General features: G+C 46.4%; 1 protein-coding gene across 1 annotated transcript in view; it reads left to right on the top strand.

Annotated features, from left to right (window-relative positions):
* The window catches only part of LOC140418206 (uncharacterized), a 387,895-nt gene that overhangs the window by 285,998 nt on the left and 87,605 nt on the right, over positions 1-14,292 (top strand). The gene's annotated exons all lie outside the window — the stretch shown is intronic.

The raw sequence follows: 14,292 nt of genomic DNA on the forward strand, positions 1-14,292 counted from the left end.
CACATCCTCCTTCTTAATGTCAACCTGTTCGTGTCTATTAACCTGGTTCACACTGCTCTTATGAGCAAGAAGGTCCCTCTCTCTCGTGAATACTGAAGCAAAATATTTGCTAATAAGCAAAATTAGGGCCTCCCCATCTCCTCAGACTCTAGGCACAAGTTCCCTCCACTATCCCTGATCGGTCCTACTCTCACTCTGATCATCCTCTTATTTCTCACATAAGTGTAGAACGCCTTGGGGTTTTCCCTAATCCTTCGCGCCAGGGCTTTTTCATGCCCCCTTCTCAGTCCATTTTTGAGTTGCTTCCTGGCTACCTTGTAACCCTCTAGAGCCGTGCTAGATCCTTGCTTCCTCAACCTTACATAAGCTTTGTTCTTCCTCTTGACTAGCAACTCCATTTCACTTGTCATCCAAGACTCATTCACCTTACCATTCCTTCCTCGTCTCAGTGGGACAAAACTATCCAGCATTCGCAGCAAGTGCTCCTTAAACAACCCCCACATTACTGTTGTGCTTTTCCCAAGAACAATTGTTCCCACTTTATGCTCCTCAGCTCCTATCGAATAGCTGCCAATCAGTCACTATAGTGACAACATGCCCACCAAACTGCATCATTAGGGCACCAGGGTAGCACAGTGGTTAGCACTGTTGCTTCAGAGTCCCAGGTTCCCATGTTCGATTCCCACTTGGGTCACTTTCTGTGCAGAGTCTGTGCATTCTCCCCAAAAGACCTGCTTGTTAGGTGAATTAGTCACCCAAACAGGCGCCAGAGTGTGGCGACTGGGGGATTTTCACAGTAACTTCATTACAGTGATAATGTAAGCCTACGTATGACAATAATAAAGATTATTATTATTACTTTTGAGTTCCAATGCCTCAATGAAGAGGCAGAGAGTAACAGAGAGGGATCTCTGCCAAAGATGTGCGGGTCGAGAAACACCTTCTCCAATCGCAAAAAGACCACAAGAGAAAACACGTGACTCTGAGTAGATGTCATCCTCGAAATGAGGAACAGCCAACAACAGAGGAGGAGCAGGTCATGAAGGTGTGACAGTCGATGGGACTGTGTGTTTGAACAGTTCAGCTGGAATGCCATCCTTGCTAGGTGCCTTTCTGCTTGCTCAACAATCAATGGCCTTTCCCAGTTCAAGTGATGAGGATTTCTTGTCCAACTCAACCATGACAGGAAGCTGCAGTCAAAGAGACTGGGAGGAGTCCTTCTCACAGGGGTACAGCTCACAGTCTTGTTCAACCCAGCGGGATATGTGTACATCTGTTGGTGAGAACTGCACCCAAATCCATAATCAGGGTAGCACGGCGCCGGTCCCTGGTTCGATCCTGGCTCCGAGTCAATCTCCGTGTGGAGTTTGCACATTAGAACATAGAACATTACAGCACAGTACAGGCCCTTCAGCCCTCGATGTTGCGCTGACCTGTGAAACCATTCTAAAGCCCATCTACACTATTCCCTTATTGTCCATATGTCTACCCAATGACCATTTGAATGCCCTTAGTGTTGGCGAGTCCACTACTGTTGCAGACAGGCATTCCACGCCCTTACTACTCTCTGAATAAAGAACCTAGCTCTGACATCTGTCTTATATCTATCTCCCCTCAATTTAAAGCTATGTCCCCTCGTGCAAGATATCATCATCAGAGGAAAAAGGCTCTCACTGTCCTCCCTATCCAATCCTCTGATCATCTTGTATGCCTCAATTAAGTCACCTTTTAACCTTCTTGTCTCTAACGAAAACAGCCTCAAGTCCCTCAGCCTTTCCTCATAAGATCTTCCCTCCATACCAGGCAACATTCTGGTAAATCCCCTCTGCACCCTTTCCAATGCTTCCACATCCTTCCTATAATGCGGTGACCAGAATTGCATGCAACACTCCAAATGCCAGGTTTTTGTACGGCTGCAACATGACCTCATGGCTCCGAAACTCAATCCCTCTGCCAATAAAAGCTAACACACCGTACGCCTTCTTAACAACCCTCTCAACCTGAATGGCAACTTTCAGGGATCTATGTGCATGGACACCTAGATCTCTCTGCTCATCCACACTGCCAAGAATCTTACCATTAGCCCAGTACTCTGTCTTCCTGTTATTCCTTCCAAAATGAATCACCTCACACTTTTCTGCATTAAACTCCATTTGCCACCTCTCAGCCCAGCGCTGCAGCTTATCTATGTCCCTCTGTAACTTGTAACATCCTTCCGCACTATCCACAACGCCAACGACTTTAGCGTCGTCTGCAAATTTACTCACCCATCCTTCTACGCTCTCCTCCAGGTAATTTATAAAAATGGCAAACAGCAGCGGCCCCAAAACAGATCCTTGTGGCACACCACTAGTAACTGGACTCCAGTCTGAACACTTCCCATCAACCACCACCCTTTGTCTTCTTCCAGCTAGCCAATTTCTGATCCAAACTGCTAAATCTCCCTGAATCCCATGCTTCCGTATTTTCTGCAGTAGCCTACCGTGGGGAACCTTATCAAACGCTTTATTGAAATCCATATACACCACATCAACTGCTTTACCCTCATCCACCTGTTTGGTCACCTTCTCAAAGAACTCAATAAGGTTTGTGAGGCACGACCTACCCTTCACAAAACCGTGTTCACTATCTCTAATCAAATTATTCCTTTCCAGATGATTATACATCCTATCTCTTACAAACCTTTCCAAGATTTTGCCCACAACAGAAGTAAGGCTCACTGGTCTATAGTTACCGGGGTTGTCTCTACTCCCCTTCTTGAACAAGGGGACAACATTTGCTATCCTCCAGTCTTCTGGCACTATTCCTGTAGACAAAGATGACTTAAAGGTCAAAGCCAAAGGCTCAGCAATCTCCTCCCTAGCTTCCCAGAGAATCCTAGGATAAATCCCATCCGGCATTCTCCCCGTGTTTGCGTGCGTTTCGCTCCCACAACCCCAAAACGTGCAGGGCAAATAGATTGGCTGTGCTAAACAGCCCCTTAATTGGATAAAATTAATTGGGTGCTCTAAATTAAAAAAAAAATCCATAATCAAAGGCATTTCAGATTCCTTGATAAAAGCAAATTACTGCAGATGCTGGAATCTGAAACCAAAAGAAATATGAAACTATCTTTTGTTTCAGATTCCTTGACGTAGGCTGCTCCAGTGTTTATTTGCACAGCATCTCCATCTTTTACGGAAAGGTCTTGGCAATGTTCAAGTCCCAAGTGATGCACTGTTTTAGCTCTTGGGTTTATGTTGGGCATCAGGTAGGCTTTGCCTAATGCTTCAATGACAGATGTCATCTCTGCTGAGTGGGTCTCAAACCAGTCTTTATTGTGGGTTCCACCTTTACCAAATGTTGCTGCTGCTGTGTCAGAAATTATTCAACTCAGCAACTTCCAAACTTCATCAATAATAATGTTGATTGATTAAGTTTCTATTGATGAGCCTGTGAAATATTTTATGGTTTTATTTCATGTTGATAATTTAATTTCATAATGGTGGTGTCGCAGTGAAGAATGTGTAAGTCAGAAAGAATTGTCAGCAAGGATTAATCAGCATTTTCCACTTGGAGATCAGTAGAATGTTTCAGAAACGGAATTATAGATTTTGCACAAAAAACTATTTAGGATTAAAGTAAAAGTTCATAACGCTGTAGCAAGTGTGTTCCTGGGAGAGACCTTGAATAAAGAGGAAAGATGTCTTTAAAAAGAGACTCTGCAGCCCCAAATTCAGTGACGAATCCAGAATATTAAACTGCAGCCAGTTATAGGGGTTGTTGACATCAGCAGAAATAAACCAAATATTGTAAGACTATCGATCTTGTCTGTGATTAACAGCAGCAATAACAGCAGAATCCAGTCTCTTCAGTCACTCATGAAGCTGTTGACGTAGCAAGAGGTTAAATGACTGAGTGAATCCCTTTCCACACACAGAGCAGATGAGCGGCTTCTCCCCTGTGTGAGTACGTGTCTGTAACAAACAGCAGGCTGCAGGATTGAGAGCATCTCTTCCCACATACAGAGGAGATGAACGGTCTTTCCCCAGTGTGAATATGGTGGAGTGCAATGAGTGGATGACTGCCTGAAATTCTTCCTACACTGAGTACAAGTAAGTGGATTCTCCTCGGTGTGTATTTGCTTGTGTATCAGAAAGCTGGATGAATGAATGAATCCCTTCCCACACCGAGAGCAAGTGAACGGTCTTTCCACAGTCTGAACATGCTGGTATACATTGAAGTTAGATGACTGCCTGAACCTCTTTTCACAGAGAGTGCAGCTGAATGGGCTTTCCTCAGTGGGAATTTGCTGGTGTGACATGAGGCTGGCTGACCTACTGAATCCCTTCCCACACACAGAACAGATGATTGGCTTCTCCCCAGTGTGACTGCGTTGATGATTTTCCAGCTGAGATGAACATTGAACCATTTTGCACAGTCCTCACATTTCCACACTTTCTCCATGGCGCCAGTGTCCTTGTATCTCTCCAGGTTGGATGATCAGTTGAAGCCTCGTCCACACAGGACACGTGCATGGTGTCTCCCTGCTGTGAATGGTATGCTGATTTTTTTCAGGCTGTGTGACTGGTTAAAGTTATGTCCACAGTCTGTTCACTGGATCAGATGGATGGGTGACTGCGAGAAAGGGCAGGCAGGCAGTGCAGGAATCCTCTATGGCTGTCCCCCTCTCTAACAGGTATACCGTTGTGGATACTGTTTGGGGAGATAGCCCAGTGGGGAAAACATCAACAGCAGCCTGAACAGTGGCACCGCAACTGGCTCTGTTACTCAGCAGGGGAGGGCAAAATGCAGGAGATCAATAGTCATAGAGGACTTTATAGTAAGGGGCACAGATGGGCGCTTCTGTGGATGGGAAAGAGACTCCAGAATGGTATGTTGCCTCCCTGGTGCCACGGTCCAGGATGTCCCTGAACGAACACAGGACATCCTGAAGGGGGAGGGTGAACAGCCACTGGGATCTCTTCTGAGGCAGGTGTGACCTGTACAAGAAGGACGTGTTGCATCAAAACTGGAGGGGCACCAATTTGCGAGATTTGCCAGAGTCACTCGGGAGGATTTAAACTAGTATGGCAGGGGGGTGGGAACCAGAGCGCTGGGGTATAAGGTGTAATAACTGAAGGGGAATTGGAGAACAAAAATAAGAGAACAACATCACCCTGTCTGCTCAAACACAGTGGTTTGAAGTGTATTTGTTTCAACGCCAGAAGTGTAGCGGGAAGGCAGATGAACTTAGAACACTTAAGTACTTGGAATTACGATGTTGTGGCTATCACAGAAACATGTTTAAAGGAAGGGCAGGATTGGTAACTGAAATGAAAAATGAAAATCGCTTATTGTCACAAGTAGGCTTCTAATGAAGTTACTGTGAAACGCCCCTAGTCACCACATTCCACCGCCTGTTCAGCGAGGCAGGTACGAGAATTGAACCGTGCTGCTGGCTTGCCTTGGTCTGCTTTAAAAGCCAGCGATTTAGCCCAGTGTGCTGAACCAGCCCCTAATAATCGCTTATTGTCACAAGTAGACTTCAATGAAGTTACTGTGAAAAGCCCCTAGTCACCACATTCCGGCGCCTGTTTGGGGAGGCTAATACGGGAATTGAACCGTGCTGCTGGCCTGCCTTGGTCTGCTTTCAAAGCCAGCGATTTAGCCCAGTGTGCTAAACCAGCCCCATAACGTTGGAGGATATAGATGTTTCAGGAGAGATAGAGAGGAATGTAAAAGGGGTGGGGGAGTAGCATTACTGGTTAAGGAGAATATTATATTATATGGGGAAATATACCGTAAATGGCAAAACTCCTGGGAATATAGAAAGTCAGAGAGATCTGTGTGTGCATGTGCACAGATGTTGGAAGTTCGCAGCACAAATGGACAAGGTACTCAAGAAAGCATACGGAATGCTTGCCTTCATTGGACGGGGCATCAAGTATAAAAACTGGCAAGTCATACTACAGTTGTATCGAACCTTGTTCAGGTGACACTTGGAATATTGTCCACAATTCTGGTCGCCACAGTACCAGAAGGACGTGGAGGCTTTGGAGAGGGTGCAGAGGAGGTTTATCAGGATATTGCCTAGTCTGGAGGGTGCTAGCTATGTGCAGAGGCTGAAGAGACTCGGACTGTTTTTATTAGAAAGACAGATGTTGAGGGGTGACCTGATAGAGGTCGACAAGATTGTGAGGGGCATGGATAGAGTGCATGGGCAGGCACTCTTTCCCAGTGTGGAGGGGCCAGTCACCAGGGGGCATAGGTTTAAGGTCCGTGGCGCAAAGTTTAGAGATGTGCGAGCCAGGTCTTTTTTGTTTTGCAGAGGGTGGTGAGTGCCCGGAACGCATTGCCAGGGGAGGTTGTGGAAGTAGATACATTAACAGTGACCATTAATGTTCTCCGTGTGTGGGAAGGGATTCACTCAGGTCACCAGCCTCACTTCATCATGGTCAATCTGTACTGGACAGTTACCAAGTGCATTATATCTTGCCTGAGGTTTGGAGCCCAGTACGGAATACAGTTCATACAGCAAGTGAGGAAAAGACAGCAGGAATTTCTCTAATCTGTGATTTACAAGGACACATTCTTGATTCCCAGCAGTTAAGTTTCTTCAGTAATTTCCTCATTTTCCCGAACCTACCCTGCCTGTTAATTCGATTATTTCTGATAATTCCATTACTGTAGCTATAAACATCACACATTAGAATTTAATTCTCCCCGATCCGATTTGAGTTTCCAATGAGTCGATTCTGTGGAAAGGCATGTCTTATCAGCGTTTCCACGGCGATCTGTCTGCAGTGAAGGAATTTATCAGCGTTTCCACGGCGACCTGTCTGCAGCGAAGGAATGTCTGATCAGCGTTTCCATGGCGACCTGTCTGCAGTGAAAATGCAATGAAAAAAAATGAAAATCGCTTATTGTCACAAGTAGACTTCAAATGAAGTTACTGTGAAAAGCCCCTAGTCACCACATTCCGGCACCTGTTCAGGGAGGCTGTTACGGGAACAGTGAAGCGCCTGCTTGAGTTTCTCCAGGTCCAGGTTAGTATCTCCCAAACCCTAAAAGGAGTTCAGATACACAAACTTTTAAATGTGGGAGGACAAGTTGAAAAAGTGATCCAAGGTTTTATAATTCTGGGTGTGGAGCACAAAAGGACAGAGGTCATGTAAACCTGTACAAATCATTGGTTATTCTGCAGTTAGAATATTAGATCAGGTTTTGGGGAGGGGTGGGGGGGGGGGGGCGGGGCGGGGGGGGCGGGCGGGGGGGGGGGGCGGTGCAGTGGAGGAACTGGTGATGGTTTCTCTGATCTCTGAATGAAATGTTATTTTTAAAGTGAAGTGTATCTGTACTGGAAAATCTGAGTACCAAGTGCCAGCTTGAACCATTCTCCAATCAGTTACAGCACAGCTCCCTCTACATTGCCCCATGAAAGACTCCCAAGGCTAATAAAAAATGATGTTAGATACGGAGTAAATCTCCCTCGATGCTGTCCCCATCAAACACTCCCACGATAGGTCTCGCATAAGATTAGATACAACGTATATCCTCCTCTGCACTGTCCCCATCAAACACTCCCACGACAGGGACAACACGGGGTTAGATACAGAGTAAAGCTCCAGTTACACTCTATCATCAAACACTGCCAGGGCAGATACACAGGCAGGTTCGCAAAATTATCCCTGGATGCCAAGGCTAGGAGAGACAGAATGGAAGGTATGGGGAGCTGGGACTGTTAAAATTTGGTTTTGGGATTGCAGATTACCCACAAAGTGGAGGGGGAGGGTGGGGAGGGGGGAATGGGATTAGATAAAGCTTAAAGCACATCCAGTTAGATAAATCCCCGGGACCTGAAAAAATGTATTCTGGGACATTGTGGGAGGCGAGGGGGGAAATTGTGGGTCCCCTGGCAGAGATATTTGAATCATCGACAGCCACAGGTGAGGTGCTTGAAGATTGGAGGGTAGCAAATCTTGTGTCTTTGTTTAAGAAAGGCCAGAGGGAAAAGCCTGGGAACTACAGACCTGTGAGCCTTGCGTCTGTGGTGGATAAGTTGTCAGAAGGTATTCTGAGAGACAGGATCTACAGGCATTTAGAGAGGCAAGGACTGATTAGGGACAGTCAGCATGGCTTTGTGAGTGGAAAATCATGGGCGGGATTCTCCCATATGGTGGCAGAGTGTTCACGCCGTCGGAAAAGCCGTCGTGTTTCACAATGGCGTGAACTGGCCGCAGAGACTACCGATTCTGGCCCCCACAGGGGGCCAGCATGGCGCTGGAGTGGTTCATGCCGCTCCAGCCTCCCTTCCCGGCGCCAACTGGGCACCGCGCCAACCCGCGCATGCGCAGTGGCACCACGCCAACCCGCACATGCGCAGTGGCCTTACTGAACGCGCCGGCCCACTACATAACATGGTGCAGGGGTTCAGGGGCCAGTGCGCAACAAAGTAGGCCCGGGGAGGGAGAGGCCAGCCCGCTGATCGGTGGGCCCCGATTGCGGGCCAGACCCCATCGGAGGCACTCCCCGTGAACGGAGCCCCCCCCCCCCCCCCCCCCCCAACCACCAACCCAGCGACCAGAGTTCCTGCCGGCTGTGAGCAGATGTGGACAGCGCCGGCGGGACTCTGTCGTTGCCGCTCAGCCTATCCGGGCCGCAGAATCGGCGGCCCAGATGTGGACAGCGGCCCGCGACCAGCAGCGCGCCAAACGCATCGGCGCAAATGGCACCGATTCTCCGCTCCTCGGGGTGGCGTGGCGCAGTTGCGGCGATTCTCCGGCCCGGGGCTCGGAGAATCCTGCCCCATGTCTCACGAATTTGATTGAATTTTTTGATGGTAGATCAGGGCAGTGCAGTTGACGTTGCCGACATGGACTTTAGCAAGGCCTTTGACAAGTTACAGCATGGTAGTTTTTTGCACAAGGTTAAATCTCACAGAATCCAGGGTGAGGTTGCCAATTGGATACAAAATTGGCTTGACAACAGAAGACACAGGGTGGTTGTAGAGGGTTTTTTTTCAAACTGGAGGCCTGAGACCAGCGGTGTGCCTCAGTGATCGGTGCTGGGTCCACTGTTATTTGTTGTTTATATTAATGATTTGGATGAGAATGTAGGAGGCATGGTTAGTAAGTTTGCAGATGATACCAAGATTTGTAGCATAGTGGACAGTGAAGGTTATCTAGGATTGCAACGGGATCTTGATCATTTGTGCCAGTGGGCCAATGAATGGCAGATGGAGTTTAATTTAGATAAATGTCAGGTGATACATTTTGGTTGATCGAATCGGGGCAGGACCTACTCAGTTAATGGTCGGGAGTTGGGGAGAGTTATACAACAATGAGATCTCCAAGTACAGGTTCATAGCTCCTTGAAAGTGGAGTCACGGGTGGACAGGGTGGTGAAGATGGCATTCGGCATATTTGGTTTCATTGAACACAAGAACATAAGAACTAGGAGCAGGAGTAGGCCATCTGGCCCCTCGAGCCTGCTCCACCATTCAATGAGATCATGGCTGATCTTTTGTGGACTCAGCTCCACTTTCCGGCCCGAATACCATAACCCATAATCCCTTTATTCTTCAAAAAACTATCTATCTTTATCTTAAAAACATTTAATGATGGAACCTCTACTGCTTCACTGGGCAAGGAATTCCATAGATTCGCAGACCCTAACCCATTCACAACCCTTTGGGTGAAGAAGTTCCTCCTAAACTCAGTCCTAAATCTACTTCCCCTTATTTTGAGGCTATGCCCCCTAGTTCTGCTTTCACCCGCCAGTGGAAACAACCTGCCCGCATCTATCCTATCTATTCCCTTCATAATCTTATGTTTCTATAAGATCCGCCCTCATCCTTCTAAATTCCAATGAGTACAGTCCCAGTCTACTCAACCTCTCCTCATAATCCAACCCCTTCAGCTCTGGGATTAACCTAGTGAATTTCCTCTGCACACCCTCCAGTGCCAGTACGTCCTTTCTCAAGTAAGGAGACCAAAACTGAACACAATACTCCAGGTGTGGCCTCATAACACCTTATACAATTGCAGCATAACCTCCCTAGTCTTAAACTCCATCCCTCTAGCAATGAAGGACAAAATTCCATTTGCCTTCTTAATCACCTGTTGCACCTGTAAACCAACTTTTTGCGACTCATGCACGAGCACACCCAGGTCTCGCTGCACAGCAGCATGTTTTAATATTTTATCATTTAAATAATAATTCCTTTTGCTGTTATTCCTACCAAAATGGATAATCTCACATTTGTCAACATTGTATTCCATCTGCCAGACCCTAGCCCATTCACTTAGCCTATCCAAATCCCTCTGCAGACTTCCAGTATCCTCTGCACTTTTTGCTTTACCACTTCTCTTAGTGTCGTCTGCAAACTTGGACACATTGCCCTTGGTCCCAACTCCAAATCATCTATGTAAATTGTGAACAGTTGTGGGCCCAACACTGATCCCTGACGGACACCACTAGCTACTGATTGCCAACCAGAGAAACACCTATTAATCCCCACTCTTTGGTTTCTATTAATTAACCAATCCTCTATCCATGCTACTACTTTCCCCTTAATGCAATGCATCTTTATCTTATGCAGTAACCTTTTGTGTGGCACCTTGTCAAAGGCTTTCTGGAAATCCAGATATACCACATCTATTGGCTCCCCGTTATCTACTGCACTGTTAATATCCTCAAAAAATTCCACTAAATTAGTTAGGCACGACCTGCCCTTTATGAACCCATGCTGCGTCTGCCCAATGGGACAATTTCCATCCGGGTGCCTCGCTATTTCTTCCTTGATGATAGATTCCAGCATCTTCCCTACTACCGAAGTTAAGCTCACTGGTCTATAATTACCCGCTTTCTGCCTACCTCCTTTTTAAAAAAATATATTTTATTGAAGTTTTTCAAACAAAGATTTTCCGTTTTTACAACTTAATAAAGAAATATACATTAAACGTTATTTAAATAATATATTAAACTAACAACAGATGGAAAAAAAATAAACAAAAAGCAAATATCAACAATTAACTAAGAAAAAACAAAAACACGGAATAATACTACCACCCCCCCCCCCCCCCCCCCCCCCCACACGTTGCTGCTGCTGTCTTTTCTGTTTTTCCATTATCGTTCCGCGAGATAGTCAAGGAACGGTTGCCACCGCCTGGTGAACCCCTGAGCCGATCCTCTTAACGCATATTTTATTCGTTCCAGTCTTATGAACCCTGCCATGTCGTTTATCCAGGCCTCCACGCCCAGGGGCTTCGCTTCTTTCCACATAAGTAGAATCCTTCGCCGGGCTACTAGGGACGCAAAGGCCAAGATGTCGGCCTCTCTCGCCTCCTGCACTCCCGGTTCTTCTGCAACCCCAAATATAGCCAACCCCCAGCTTGGTTTGACCCGGACCCCCACCACCTTTGAGCTCACTCTTGCCACACCTTCCCAGAACTCATGCAGTGCCGGACACGACCAGAACATGTGAGTGTGGTTCGCCGAGCTTCCCGAGCACCTCCCACACCTGTCCTCCACCCCATAAAAACCTGCTCAGTCTTGCTCCCGTCATATGCGCTCTGTGTAGAACCTTAAATTGAATCAGGCTAAGCCTGGCACACGAGGACGAGGAATTTAGCCTACTTAGGGCATCTGCCCACAGCCCCTCCTCAAACTCTTCCCCCAGCTCCTCTTCCCATTTTCCCTTCAGCTCCTCTACCATCGCCTCCCACTCGTCTCTCATCTCCCTGTATATTTCAGACACTTTACATTCTCCAACCCATGCCCCCGAAATCACTCTATCCTGGACCCCTTGCATCGGGAGCCGTGGAAATTCCCTTATCTGTTGCCTCATAAACGCCCTCACTTGCATGTATCGGAAAGCATTCCCTGGTGGCAAGTTATATTTTTCTTCCAATGCTCACAAACTCGCAAACGTCCCATCCACAAACAGGTCCTTCAGCTTCCTAATTCCTGCTCGCTGCCAACATTGAAATTCCCCACCTATCCTCCCCGGGACGAACCTATGGTTATTCCTTATCGGGAACCACACTGAGGCACCCGTCACTCCCCTATGTCGTCTCCACTGCCCCCAGATCTTCAAGGTCGCCACCACCACTGGGTTTGTGGTGTACCTTTTCGGGGAGAACGGTAGCGGCGCCATCACCAGCGCTTTTAGGCTCGTTCCCTTACAGGACGCCATCTCCAGCCTACCTCCTTTTTTAAACAGTGGTGTCACATTTGCTCATTTCCAATCTGCCGGGACCACCCCAGAGTCTAGTGAATTTTGGTAAATTATCACTAGTGCATTTGCAATTTCCCTAGCCATCTCTTTTAGCACTCTGGGATGCATTCCGTCAGGTCCAGGAGACTTGTCTACCTTTAGCCCCATTAGCTTGCCCATCATTACCTCCTTGGTGATAACAATCCTCTCAAGGTCCTCACCTGTCATAGCCTTATTTCCATCAGTCACCGGCATGTTATTTGTGTCTTCCACTGTGAAGACCGACCCAAAAAACCTGTTCAGTTCCTCAGCCATTTCCTCATCTCCCATTATTAAATCTCCCTTCTCATCCTCTAAAGGACCAATATTTACCTTAGCCACTCTTTTTTGTTTTATCTATTTGTAGAAACTTTTACTGTCTGTTTTTATATTCTGAGCAAGTTTACTCTCATAATCTATCTTACTCTTCTTTATAGCTTTTTTAGTAGCTTTCTGTTGCCCCCTAAAGATTTCCCAGTCCTCTAGTCTCCCACTGATCTTTGCTGGAACATTGAATACAGGAGTTGGGCCGTCTTGCTGAAGTTGTATAAGACATTAGTAAGGCCACACTTGGAGTACTGTGTACAGTTCTGGTCAACCTATTTTCGAGAGGATATTATTAAACTAGAAATAGTGCAGAAAATATTTATTCGGATGCTACCGGGACTTGATGGTTTTAGTTATAAGGAGAAGCTGGGACTTTTTCCCTGGAGTGCAGGAGGCTTAGAAGTGATCTTATATAAGTCTATACGTTTACGGTAAGAGGGGAGATACAAAAGGGCTCAAAGGGGCAATTGTTTCACACAGAGGGTGGCGTGTATCTGGAATGAGTTGCCAGTGGCAGTAGTAGAGTAGGGTATAATGTTGTCTTTTAAAAAGCATTTAGACAGTTATATGGGAAAGCTGGGTATAGAGGGATATGGGCCAAATGCGGGCAATTGGGACTAGCTCAGTGGTAAAAATTGGGCGGCATGGACAAGTTGGGCCGAAGGGCCTGTTTTCATGCTGTAAACCTGACTCTATATAACTGCAGCAAAACATCCCTACATTTATATTAGATTTCCTTTGCAATAAACAATAATATTCCATTGACCTTCCTGTACTTGCTGTACCTGCAGACTAACTTGGGATCAGGCACCCCCGATCCCTCTGTAACTCAGAGTTCTGCATCTCTCTCCATTTAAATAATATTGTTTTATTTAATACTTCCTGACAAAGTGGACAATTCACATTTTCCCAAATTATGCTCCATCTGTCAGGTTTTGGCCCACTCACTTAACCTATTTGTAGTCCTTTGCAGACTCCTTAAATCCACTTCACAAATTACTTTCCTACCTGTTGTTGAGGCTTCAGAAAATTTAGCCGCCAGACATTCAATCCCATCATCCAACACATTCATACAGATTGTAAATGGTTGAGAGCCCAGCACTGATCCTGGTGACATTCCACTTGTCACATCTTACCCACCCAGAAATGACCCATTTATACCTACTGGCTGCTTCCTGTCAGTTAACCAATCCTCTATCCATGCTGATATGTTGCCTCCACACCATGAGCTCTTATTTTGTGCACTAACCTTTGATGTGGCACCTTGGGAAATACCTTCTGAAAATCCAGATAAAGCACATCTACAGGTTCCCCTTTATTGACATCCCTTGTTACTTCCTCAGTGAACCTTGATAAATTAGTCTGTCCCGATTGATTCCCTGAACCCATTTTCAAACACTGTGTCAAAAGAAAATTCAAATCTCCTCTACCCCTCTGGCTCCTTTGCCAATTACCTTAGAGGGACTCACTTTCTGTTAAAGAGCCTGTTAAACCCCCTCACCCACTTTCCCGAAAGTGAACAAATTTAATCAGGAAAAGTCCAACAAATTCAAATATTTTCCTGTTAAAAGTTTATTGACGAAACAGAACATTGTTAAAAACACTAACAGAAAATTACTTGAGGATCAAAGACAACCTGAGTAACAGGATGTTCACAATGTTCTGGTCCCAAATGGTTTCCCTTCGGCTCCTCTGTACCCTGCTCCCATGACTCCCCGCTTTGGACA

This window comes from Scyliorhinus torazame, chromosome 5 (assembly GCF_047496885.1).
Source record: "Scyliorhinus torazame isolate Kashiwa2021f chromosome 5, sScyTor2.1, whole genome shotgun sequence".
Lineage (NCBI taxonomy): Eukaryota > Metazoa > Chordata > Chondrichthyes > Carcharhiniformes > Scyliorhinidae > Scyliorhinus > Scyliorhinus torazame.